The following is a 12,760-nucleotide window of genomic DNA, read 5'->3' as shown; positions in this document are numbered from 1 at the left end:
GGCCAAGCACTCACTTAATGTGGATTATAAGTTTGGCGAGGGCGGAGTGGGGAGGCGGACTTCCCAGCTGGTGCGGTGGTAAAGAATCTGCCTGCCAATGCTGGAGACACAAGAGATGCAGGTTCGATCCCTAGGTGGCGAAGATCCCTTGGAGAAGCAATTGGCAACCCACTCCAATATTCTTGCCTGGAAAAGTCCATGGACAGAGGAGCCTGGTGGGCTATAGTCCATGGGGTTGCAAAGTGATTGACACGACTGAGCACACATGCACACACATCTGTTACAGCAATCCAATGAGATGGGATGATAGCGCCCTTTTGCAGATGGGAAAACTGAGGCACCGAGAGACCTCCAAGGTGCCCAGTGTCATGTAGCCAGTAAGGGGCAGAGGCTGGATTCTTCCCCAGGTCTCTAAATGCCTTGCTGCTCTGGGCCCTGCTGCTTCCAAATGTGTGTACAGGTGGAATAAGCAGCACTGATGACTATAGCATCCACACATGTGGTGTTTACTGTATGCTTTGTGTTGTTCTAAGGTGCTTAGCACATAATCGAGTTAATCCTCACAGTAACACTTTGAGGCAGGTACTGTTGTTATTCTCAGAGTTAACTAAGGCACGGAGGGGAAGTGACTTAGCCTGGATCACACAGCCAGTCACTGGCAGAGCCGTGGTTTGCACACCAGCAAAATGGCACCAGAATCCCTCTTCTGGGCCATGAAACCAGCTGCCTATGATGCAGACCTTCTCAGGGGTACCACCACCTCTTGAATCTAAGAGCCAGGAAGTCCGTAGTCTCCCATTCTCACACCTAAGACAGAGCTCTTGCGTTTCTCCCTGTATGCTCAAGCATCCTCCCTAAGATTGCTCTTTTATTTTTTTTCTTGCCTTTTTTTTTCTTTATGGGTCCATCATTTGCCCTCACTTGCTTATTGGTTTTTTCTCCTTTTTAACAGAAAAAGCATGTTGCAAGCTACCCTCTGAGTAAAACCCATGGTTTAAAAGCAGAGAATCAACTTTAAAGAGGCAGGTGCAATGCAAAGGAACTCAGTTTGGTCTTGTCATTAGTTTACAGCTAGGCTTGTTATGGGGTCAGGAAACCGGGGTCTCTGGGAATGCTGCTAGGCACACAGTGGACACACTGAGTTCAGTGACCCAAGACTGTCCTTAACCTTGACCAAGCTGCCATGCAACTTTACTGAGCTTTTGCTGCACAGAATTACTCAGTGTCTGCTTCTGAAGAGTTTAGAGCCTGAATCCGGAGATGACGAGGCTTTCAGGGCTTCCTTGTTGACTCAGTGGTAAAGAATCTGCCTGCAGTGCAGGAGCCATGGGTTCGATCCCTGGATGGGGAAGATCCCCTGGAGACAGGAATGGCTACCCACTCCAGTATTCTTGCCTGGGAAATCCCATGGAGAGAGGAACCTGGTGGGCTATAGTCCAAGGTGTCTCAGAGTCGGACACGACTTAGCAACTAAACAATAACATGTCACAGAAGTGCTGAAAGTACAGTGGATTATTCCCAGACCAAAACTTTGTCCCTTGCCTTGCTTCTTCACTGTGTATTTCCTGCATATACGGTCCTTGACATCTCATCTTTAAACAGCCCTTGGGCCCTCTGCATTAATCACCATTTTCCTAAGCTTACTTCACTGAGCATCGGGCACTGGATGGGTCTTGCTAATGCTTTGGGTTCTCTCCTGAACAGATGAAACAAGGGATGAAAGGAGCCAGTGAGCAATTAGTGATTGACTCTGAGACAGGGAGTCTGTGCCAAGGTCAGTTCAAGGCACACAGTAGGCACTCAATATCTACCATAACTTCCTGAACTAGTGAGTTGAATGAAGATACTGTAATTCACAAAGCAAACTCACTGTGAACTAACCAACCAATACTTGACATCTTCCACCTGTGTAAGCCTTCAAAGCCAGATGCATTCTATATCATGTCCTGTGAGAACACCATCAACACATTCACATGTTACCAAGAATATTCTGTAAAGCAAACTCAGTTAGATCAGAAGTAACACATTCAGGACTAGCACAAGTTAACACCTGGGTTTTATTTCTAAAGTCATAAAATGTCCTTTGGCACAATCCACCCCATTCTAATTTGTTATTGTTTCTAAAAGAATAGACTTTGGACCTTGGCTTTACATAAAGACTTTTTTAAAAACTCACGGAAAGCAACACAGTGTACCCAATCTTGGACATGGTAATAATAGATTCCTATTTGAATAAGGTCTGTTCCCAGTGCAGGAGTGTGAATGTGTTTTCAAGCTGGTGAAAGCAGGATTCCACGTGTACCACGGATAGCATTTAAAACACAAAGGTGAAAAGCATGTCAGCTCCTGTGTCATCATCCGTTCAGCCTTCAGTGTGCCAGACTGTCAGTTTCAATAGGGATCACACGATGATGCAGTGTGGTGTGTTCCTTCAAGCACAAAAACAAAGGCATGTGGGCTGTAGCGTCCTACAGCTTGGAAACTGAATCTGTGCTGTGTCATTTATTAGGTCTGTGGTGTCTAGCAAATTATCAAGCAACTCAGAACCTCAGTTTCCTCATCTGCAAATGGGATAATAACTGCTACTTCCTAGGGATCAGCCCCTAGAGTGGAAGCTCCAGAAAGGGAGGGATTTTTGTCTGTTTTGCTCAGTGTATCGTCAACCCCTGAGCAATGCCTGCATGTAGTAGGCAGTCATCATGTATGTATTGAATGTACAAATCTGGGGTTGTTGTGAGGTTCTAATGAGATAACAAGAGAAGCTGTTGTTTACCCAGTGCCTGCTTAGTAAACGACAGCTACTCTTATCACAGGGACCAGGAAACAGCTGGGCAAGTAATCAAATCTGGGACAAAGTTGAGGCCAGAGGCTCCTGTGGTTAGTGCCGCAGGAGGTCAGAGACCAGCGGTCAAGATCAAGGCTGGAAGCCTGAGCTTTTCAAAGTAAGGAGTCATGCCAGCAGTCTGAAAAAAAGTCCCCAAATTGGAAGGCCAAGGTTACCGCTTCTAGGTTTCAGGGGTTCCAAGTCCACGGTGCCTGGTACCTACCTACCCTTATAGCATGATCTGAAGAGCTAGCTTAGTGATCTGCTTTCTCTCCTCTCGTGGGCTCACACTGCGTTGAGTGGCCTGAGTCCATAGGGTACCAGCATGAGGCACCTGGACTCACCCACAGATTAGAGCAGTGAGCCCTCAGCTATGGGATCACAGCTCTGATCACGGCATTCGTGGTGATCAGGTGTGTGTGGAGACCCAACCGGTGCAAGATGTGTCCTATAGGAGCCACTCCAGTGAAATAAATGGCAACCTGATTCAAATATTTTAAACATTTAGAGGAGGCTCTGTTTTCTCAGCTGCTGTTTGGTTTGTCATTTTATTAGCAGCTTTCGTAGTAGCAGGCCAAGAGGCTGCCTAAGGGTAGGGCACATGTTTCCCTGGAAGGTTTAAAGTGATGCTTGTGCAGGGATTCTAGATGCCCTGGCTCTGAGCACCTATCTAAAGCAAACAAAGATGTTCTTTGGGCTTCGGGGCACCTCAGGGATGCTGAGATTCAAATGCTATGGCTCGGCCTTTCTCTTTGTGGCCCAAACTTTCATTTAAAATTCTACTGAAATATTAATATGTCTCACTATGATTATATATTTTTTATTTTCCCTTTTATATCTTCTGATTTTTGCTTTATGTATCTTTGTTTCTTTGTTGTTAAGGTGTCTAATGGTTTACGATGTCTATCTTCTTTGTGAATTGAACCATTTATTGTTAAAAATATTCATCTTTGTCTCACTTTTTAAAAATAGTGAATTAAAAAAAAAACTCTGTTCTATGTTCAGATCATATAAATCTTTCACCTTTATAAAACTCTACTGTTAGACCAGGAGAATTTGAACACTGGTGGGATATTGGTTGACATGAAGAAATTATAATTAATTTTATTTAATAATATTGTTGCATTTTAAAGAGCATTTTTGTTTGATATCATACAGTGTTGGATATGTTTTTTAAATTTATTTAGAATGTAGTTTTTTTTTTTTTTTTAACAAGCAGAGGTTTGGAGGGAAAAGCAGGTTAGGATAAAGATAGAGCAAGACTGGCTGTGTGTTGATAACTGTTGAAGCTGGATGATGGTACATGGGGACTCATTCTATGATGCAGATTTTCTATATGCTAATGTTCTATAATAAAAAAATTTTAATAAACATCAGCAACCTCAAAATATGCAAAGTAGAGATGATTTAACAGAACCAAGGAGGGAATTATGTAGCATGCTTTCACTAATTCCAATGGATGCTTGAGACCAAATAGTATATGGTTTTTTAAAAATATTTATTCGTGTATTTATTTGGCTGCATTGAGTCTTTGTTGCATCATGTGGGATCTTTCACTGGGGCACATAAGCTCTAGTAGTGGCACGCCGCTGCTCCAGGGTGTGTGGGGTCCTGGTTCCCTAACCAGTGATCGAACTTGCGTCCCTTGCATTGCAAGGCAGATTCCCAACCACCAGCAAGTCCCAGCTGTTTACTTTTTAAAAAGTAAGATTTATGGAGGCATAGAATCTGCTTAAAATTACCTATGTTGCCTCCTTCCACCATATAATCTGGTTCCTGGTTTTCTAGAGATTCATGTTAAGGCTTTTAACACCACTACCAGCAGAGGTGTCACCTCTCATCATTGAGTCGATTTATGGAATTTTTTTCCTTCTGAGATTTAGAATTGTAACAGGTGACTTAAAAAAATTTTTTTTAATTACTTTTATTTTTGTATTTATTTTTAATTGGAGGGTAATCACAATATTGTTTGGTTTCTGCCACACATCATCACGAGTCAGCCATAGCTATACATATGCCCCCTCCCTCTTGAACCTCCCTCCTGCATCTTACCCCAACCCTTAACTTTGAATTTGAATGTCAGGGAAGCTGTGAGGCTGGCAGCTACTATCTCCCTTGCTACCTTTTATTGAAATAAGCCTTGAGATCTAACTCAAACTATTGCCTGTACTGTCCTCTGCCCAGGTGCAAGGACACCCAGTATTCAGCTGCTGTTTTCTCCTCAGACAAAGCACAGAGGACGTGGTGGGAATTATTGAAGCAAAACTTTTCCAGGTGGCAACTCTTCCCAACACCGAGGTCACCCAGATATGGAAAAATGTTCACCTTCAGCATTCTCTCCTGGCTAACCCAGTGGCTGTCTGCGGAAGGATTGCAGAGGATGGTGAGGGAAAACGACCTTTAAAACCCACTCTGAGGCAAAACCTTTGGCCTTGGAGACAGCTTGGGAAGTATGTTATGGCTTTAAAAAACAAAAACAAAAAAAACCCTTGTGGGTTCCTGTGTAGGTGACCAGCTATTCTCAAGAGATCACATCCTAGGCACTCAGGGACTATCAACCTCATGACTGAAATACAGGTTCTCTTTTTTACGCTTTTGGCATTGCAGAGTGTCAGATTTTCTGGCAGGTATTATTGGCTTGCCTGGAAGCGGGGGAAAGTGCAATCATGCTGGGACTCAGATCTGTAACAGGGGGAAGGCTCAGTACACAGGGCACAGCCCACTCCTGGAGCTCGGGGCCTCCTGCAAACACAGCTGAGGGCTGGTAAATGAGTTGTGCTTTTTGACCACTAATTCATAACTATCACTAAAATGCTCACCAAAAGTACATTGTTGTATCCAATAGTAAGGATTAAAAAAAAAAAAGAAGCCAGTTGTTAAGGGAGAAAGACTCACTGGAAACGTGCTCTGTCTTTGCTCACTTCTTCAAAGGCCATCATGGAGATCTGGACCCACCCCTGGGAGCACAGCACCCTCCTTCCCCACCTGGAGAATCGCTGCAGACAGCTAGGGTGGAGTTGGGGAAAAGGGGAAAGTCACCAGCAATAATAGTGATGATCCCAGGTGGGGGTTAGAACATAGGCTCTAGGGAGAATACCAGGAACCACTGAGATCACATATGAAAACTCGAAACACACAACAGCACGTGCGTCCTTCCTTTAGCTCTTAGGTGGAATGAGTGGACATATGGCAGCTGTATTTGGATACATTGTTCTAGAATGTGTCACTTTAAGGCCGGGAGAACCAAGACCAGCAAGGGTCACCCAAGCACCCAGGTCCCTAACCCTCTGCTTTGACGTCCAGAGTACTAACCCTCGCCCCACCCCCACCTGCTGTAACTTTCTGTGTGTTGTCGTCACCTTCTAGGTGATGGGCCCCTTACCTTCTTAATTTCAGGAATCAGGGCATTTCACCAAACCTCTGGTTCCCTTTCCTGCCAAATGCAATTGTCCATTATCACGTACTTGGGGTTTCTGCCTTAAGGTTGGGAGGACAAGCCTGGAAAAAAGACAGAATGCATTAAAAGTCACTTTTTGGCATGGATGCTTTCCCAATAGCAGTTAAAATTGTGCGTGCATGCTCAATCGCTTCAATCGTGACTCTTTGCGACCCTATTGACTGTAGCCTACCAGACTCCTCTGTCCATGGGATTCTTCAGGCAAGAATACTGGAGTGTGCCCTCGGGGATCTTCCCAACTCAAGGATCGAACCCACATCTCCTGCGTCTCCTGCCGCTGTGCTCGAATTCTTTACCCCTGAGCCGCTAGGGAAGCCCACTTAAAATGGTGAAAATGAAAGTTGCTCAGTCGTGTCCGACTCTTTGCGACCCCGTGGACTATATAGTCCATGAAATTCTCTAGGCCAGAATACTGGAGTGGGTAGTCTTTCCCTTCTCCAGGGCATCTTCCCAACCCAGGGATTGAACCCAGGTCTCCCGCATTGCAGGCAGATTCTTTACCAGCTGAGCAACAAGGGAATTAAAATAGTGCTTGTGTATTATCATTCAAAACAGGGATCCTCTAACATACTGCTGCAGACAGGTTGACAGTTGAATGAAGACCTTCCCATGGAGTCACTCTTTCCATACCCTCTGTGAGAAAGAGAAGATCATGGTCTAATTTGAGGTTTCCCTAAAAGCAGACTCGGAGACAAAGGTTTGGGTTTCAAGTAGTTTATTTAGAAGGTGATTCCTGGAAGCTCTGGCAAGGGAGTTAGGAAGCGAGGTAGTGGAAGAAAGGAAGCTGTGGAGAGCATGTGGGAAATCGGGCTGCTTCCTGGCAAGAAAACATGCCAGCCTGTGTGGTGCCTGGGCTTGGGCGCTCCTTCAGAGATTCACGTTCAATGAATGAGAGCGCACCCTCTCTGGTGCTTGCTGGTGACACCAAAGCTCATATTAAACAGCCAGGCCACCTGCTGGTGGTGACATCAACATAAGAATTTTAAAGGTTGCACCAGAGATGTGCTTTTCCCAGAAATTTCTCTGTATTTATAGAACACTATTCTGAGGCCCTCAAAACAATTCTCAGCTGTGGCTCAGTTCTTTGGTCCTCAGTGAGATGAAATTGGAAGCTAAAATATGCAGTGTGGCGTTCCCATGTGCAGTATTAACATTTACCAGTAATTATCAGTATTAAGGTTTCATTATGGATAATACTATGTGACAACAAGTGGGCTAATTTTAATACCTGCTTGACCTTGTCATACTGTTATCACGCTGCTGCTGCTGCTGCGTCACTTCAGTCGTGTCTGACTCTGTGTGACCCCACAGACGGCAGCCCATCAGGCTCCCCCGTCCCTGGGATTCTCCAGGCAAGAACACTGGAGTGGGTTGCCATTTCCTTCTCCAATGCATGAAAGTGAAAATTGAATGTAAAGTCACTCAGTCGTGTTCGACCCTCAGCGACCCCATGGACTGCAGCCTACCAGGCTCCTCTGCCCATGCGATTTTCCAGGCAAGAGTACTGGAGTGGGTTGCCATTTCCTTCTCCAATGCATGAAAGTGAAAATTGAATGTAAAGTCACTCAGTCGTGTCCGACCCTCAGCGACCCCGTGGACTGCATCCTACCAGGCTCCTCTGTCCATGCGATTTTCCAGGCAAGAGTACTGGAGTGGGGTGCCATTGCCTTCTCCTACTGTTATCATGAGTCCAGGTCAAATCCGGTGTCCTGTTTTACAAACAAGCTCAGGCCCTCTAAGACATGCAGAAGACCTCGAACCAGATGAAGCAACTAAGCTGTGTTGCTTGTTCACACTTACAAAGTTCTTTTTGGTAAGTGTAAGAGACACTCAGTAGTAGGAAGTGGTTGATGGTTAAACAGCGTTGACATCAAGTCATACACAACATGGTATGGGCTGAATTGTGTCCCCCTCCAAACTCACATGTGACTGATAAGGTGGGCTTCCCAGGTGGTGCTAGTGGTAAAGAACCCACCTACCAATGCAGGAGACTCAAGTTCGATCCCTGGGTCAGGAATATGCCCTGGAGGAGGGATTCTTCCAGTATTCTTGCCCGGGGACTCCCATGGACAGGGGAGCCTGGCAGGCTACAGTCCATACATTCACAAAGAATCGGACATGACTGAAGCTACTTAGCATGCATGCACGCAAGGTTAACACGTGAAGATAACAGGAGGACATGCTCATTTGCAAACAGAAGAAATCAAGCCTGCCCACACCTTGACCTTAAAGTTCTAGCGTCCAGGACTGTGAGAAAGTAAATTTCTATTGTTAAGTCACCCAGGCTGTGGTTCTTTGTTACAGCAGCCCCAGGAAACAAGTATTCACGGTCTGTATTAATAGGAAGGGACAGAAACTGCTCACTGGCGCCCTCAGCTCAGGGACATCCAGCCTCTATCCTCTCTGCTCCTCCACCGTGCTAGGAGGAAAGGTCCTTTAGGGCAGATCTAGTTCCAGACTCAGCCCTGCCCAGACCGAGGGCTGCCTCCTGCAGCCTTGCTCCCTGCTCTGTAGGCTCATCCTTTCCCCCAAGGCTTCACACTTTTTTTTGGTCTATTTTGTTCTACCTTTTTCTGTTTTATCTTATTTTTGTCTACTATTTAGAAAATGCAGGATTTCTGATTAGCAGGGGCCTTCTGCTTCCAAGACCTTGTTTAAAGACGTTTGCATCTAATGACATTAAACTGCTGAGTGGACTGCAGGAGTAATGCACTTCAGAATCAATGAGCAGATAACTTCTATTTCTAGAAGCTTATATGGAGAGTGGTATCTAGTCCTTACCCCCTTAGATTATTTTAGCAATCCATTATAGGACTGTATTTCAACCATCACAAAGCAAATCGCTCTGCTCGAAGGCCACACAGCAGCTGTTGACTCCCTTCTTGGAACCTTGTTGTTACTGATTCTTGCTGGAATAACGGGGCTCAGTTATGGCTGGAGTGGATGGGTAGACCCAGGGTAAGCCCCACCAGTTCTTAACAGAAAATGGGTTTGTTCCCTTGGACAGAAGATAGATGAGGTGGGATTCATATCATGTAAGAACCTCATAGTCAGTGTTAGAAGTTTGAGAAATGCTTTATTTTTTTTTTTAACTTTAGTTACATTTCATTAGTAAATCTTAAAATCTACCGGTCAGTAGGCATAAATTACTCTAATGTCTGGGATGTGTTTTTGTTTTTTGCAAATCATTGTGCTAGGCTGCGAGATCCCCAAATCAGTAGAGTCCTTTCTCTACCTTCAGATAAAACACATGAAGAGATAAGAACATAAAGTAATATGTTTTACTGCAGCAAGGACGAAAGAGTGTAGATTAACCAGAACTGAGTGATAACAGACCATAATCATTGAGGGATTGGGTTAAAATAGCTGCCTTTCTCATCAGAGTGGAAAACAGCGCAGGTGATGCCCAGGCACTCACTCCAGGTGCTTCCACGCCCCTCCGTTTTGCATCCTGGGAGCCTCCCTCGCTCCAGCCTTGTCCTCGCTCCATGACAAAGAGCAATTAAACTTTACTTCCTCGTAACCCAGCATTTCAGAAGCTAAATCAAGTTGTCTCTGTTTTAAAAAGAATCGTGACACCATTTCCCCCCATTATTTGAGAAAAACACAAAAATGAATTTCTTCTTGATTTTTATTTCATCATGTTCTATCTCATTCCACAAAAAGTTGGCACAGCCATTGTTCAAAATTCTGCTTTCACAAACGTTTTTTAAACCCTTCTCACAGTACTTGGCTTCTAAGATTATTTTTTTTCTGGTTTATGAGGTATCTAATTCATTTGTTAAATCAAAAAGTTCTATACAGATGTCCACCAATTCAATTATAAAGCACACCTTTCAGGTCTCCCACTCCTATTGACCATTGGTGTCATCTGGAGCACCCACTGTTCCCTGAACCCCTCCAGCCTATGACTTTGATGACTAGAATGCTTTATTATGATTTTCTTTAAAATATTTCCATATAAGTACCAGAGTGTATTTGTGTGTTTATTCATGTGACTTGGTTTTTTCTTTTTGTGTGTGGGTCTTTACTTTTTGCTGTGCTGTGTCTTCACTGTTGCATGTGCTATTCTCTAGCTGCAGTGAGAGGGGGCTCCTCTCTGGCTGCAGTGAGAGGGGGCTCCTCTCTGGCTGCAGTGAGAGGGGGCTCCTCTCTAGTGTGGTGTGCAGGCTTCTCATTGCTATAGCTTCTCTTGTTGACTCTAGGTCTTGCAGGCCTCAGTAGTTGCAGCACGTGGGCTCAGTAGTTGCGGCTCCCAGGCTCTAGAGCACAGGCTCAGCAGTTGTGGGACACAGGCTCTGTGCTGCTTCCCAGCATGTAGCATCTTTCTGGACTGGGGATTGAACCCATGTCTCCTGTATTGGCAGGCAGATTCCTTACCACTGAGCCACCAGGGAAGCCCATGACTTCATTTTTTAATAGACTGTTGTTTTAAAGTGGTTTTAGTTTCACCGAAAATACAGAGAATTCCCTTCTCCTTCCTGGCCTGACAGAAGCACAGCCTCCTCCTCTTTCAACATAAGATTTTTCATCAAGATTTAAACTCTGTGTTTTGTTAAAGGTTCCTTATCTTTAAAACCATCCCTTTGATAATGTTGTTACTCAAAATGAACAGCATAAGTACCAAAGATTAGTGGAATTTAAAAACTGTAATTAAAAATGTGTGTTAGTCGCTCAGTCATGTCTGACTCTTTGCAACTCCATGGACTATAGCCTGTCCGTGGAGCTCTCCAAGCAAGAATACTGGAATGGGTTGCCATTTCCTACTCCAAATTAAAAATAATTTATGTATTACTTTTTTACTATCTTACATTCATATAGTCATATTTTCTGCCAGTACAAGTATTATTGGTTCTTAAAATGGAATAAAATGGAATAAATGGACCATCAGGGAAGTCCCATGTTTCACGTTTTGATGTGCATCTGTCCTACCCGTGTAAGTCCCTTTAGGCAGAAATTACATCTTAATCAACCCTGCCAGGGTTCAGCACAATGCCTTGAGTAATAAACACTCCCCAAAATTCACTAAAATAAAATTTATTTAATCTGAAAACGCAGTGTGAATTTAAAATAAAACAACTATTTTTGTTGTGAGAATCACAGAAGGGGCCTGCCAGGGCACCCAAGTGTGACTCATACAATATACTCATTAATGACACTCCTTGTATATTTTTAATAAAACGGGGCCACCTCAAACCCTCCCTTAAAAATACTGTAGCATCAGAGATCAGAGAAGTAGCTGGCACATCTACCAAGTGCATTAAAGGCAGTTCATGTTTGTTGATCCTACTGATACTCTGTGCCTGAAAGAGTCTTGTGACTTCCAGATGCTTCATCATCTGAACAGACTTCAGCCTGGAAGAAGAACAGCTGCTGTCACTGGTACCAGTAGCCTGGGGGTCTTTAAATGGCCTTTCCCTAAGCAGGACTGGAGCCCCCTCCTTAGGGCGAGTGGTTGACTTCACGGGGATGCCAAGTAGGCAGCAATCCATCAGTGCAGAGGAAGGACAGTAGACAGGGAGATATCTCAGTTTGCAAAAGCAGTGGTTGCACTGCTCTGATTACATGGAACCTCAATCCACAGGCCTACCTTTAGGAGATGTAAGACCAAAACGCAGTTAAGCGAAGTGAACTAAAAATAGCCCCCTGCTTTTTTCTGTTACAATTCACTTCTTCAGATGATGGGCCTGATCCATTTAAGCAGAATGCTTTCCCTGTCATAACTGTCATAAAGATGCTTTGAGGATTATTAAGAACAATGAAAGTCTACGTTTCCTCTTGGTTCATTGCAGCTGTCATGACCTTCTATCTATTTCCACTCTCCTCTAGAATTGCTGGCATTCAGTGAGACAGATGCTACAGTATTTTTAAGGGAGGGTTTGAGGTGGCCCCGTTTTATTAAAAATATACGAGGAGTGTCATTAATGAGTATATTGTATGAGTCACACTTGGGTGCCCTGGCAGGCCTTTCTGTGATTCTCACGACAAAAATAGTTGTTTTATTTTAAATTCACACTGCGTTTTCAGATTAAATAACAAATTTTATTTTAGTGAATTTTGGGGAGTGTTTATTACTCAAGGCATTGTGCTGAACCCTGGCAGGGTTGATTAAGATGTAATTTCTGCCTAAAGGGACTTACACGGGTAGGACAGATGCACATCAAAATGTAGCACATGAGACTTCCCTGATGGTCCAGTGGCTAAGACTCGGAGCTCCTCATGCAGGGGGCCTGGGTCCAATCCCTGGTCAGGGAACTAGATCCCACACGCCACAACGAAGAGTTCAGATGCTGCAACTAAGACCCAGCACAGCCAAATGAATAAGTAAATATTTTTTTAAATACTATGAAACATATGATCTCAGCAACTGGCATCAGAGTTTTTCTTAAGGAGAGACCTGTCTTTGGAGACATATCTTTATAGTCTGTAAAGAGGTGGGATCGGGAGTGGAACTTGAGGGCAGGAATGAAGCAGAATAA

At 44.2% G+C, this 12,760-nt stretch overlaps 1 protein-coding gene across 1 annotated transcript in view; it reads left to right on the top strand.

The window, feature by feature from the left end:
• The window catches only part of WIPF3 (WAS/WASL interacting protein family member 3), an 81,123-nt gene that overhangs the window by 32,635 nt on the left and 35,728 nt on the right, over positions 1-12,760 (top strand). The gene's annotated exons all lie outside the window — the stretch shown is intronic.

The sequence above is a fragment of the Oryx dammah genome, unplaced genomic scaffold, assembly GCF_014754425.2.
Source record: "Oryx dammah isolate SB20612 unplaced genomic scaffold, SCBI_Odam_1.1 HiC_scaffold_18, whole genome shotgun sequence".
NCBI lineage: Eukaryota > Metazoa > Chordata > Mammalia > Artiodactyla > Bovidae > Oryx > Oryx dammah.
This window is presented reverse-complemented; position numbering and strand designations above follow the sequence as displayed.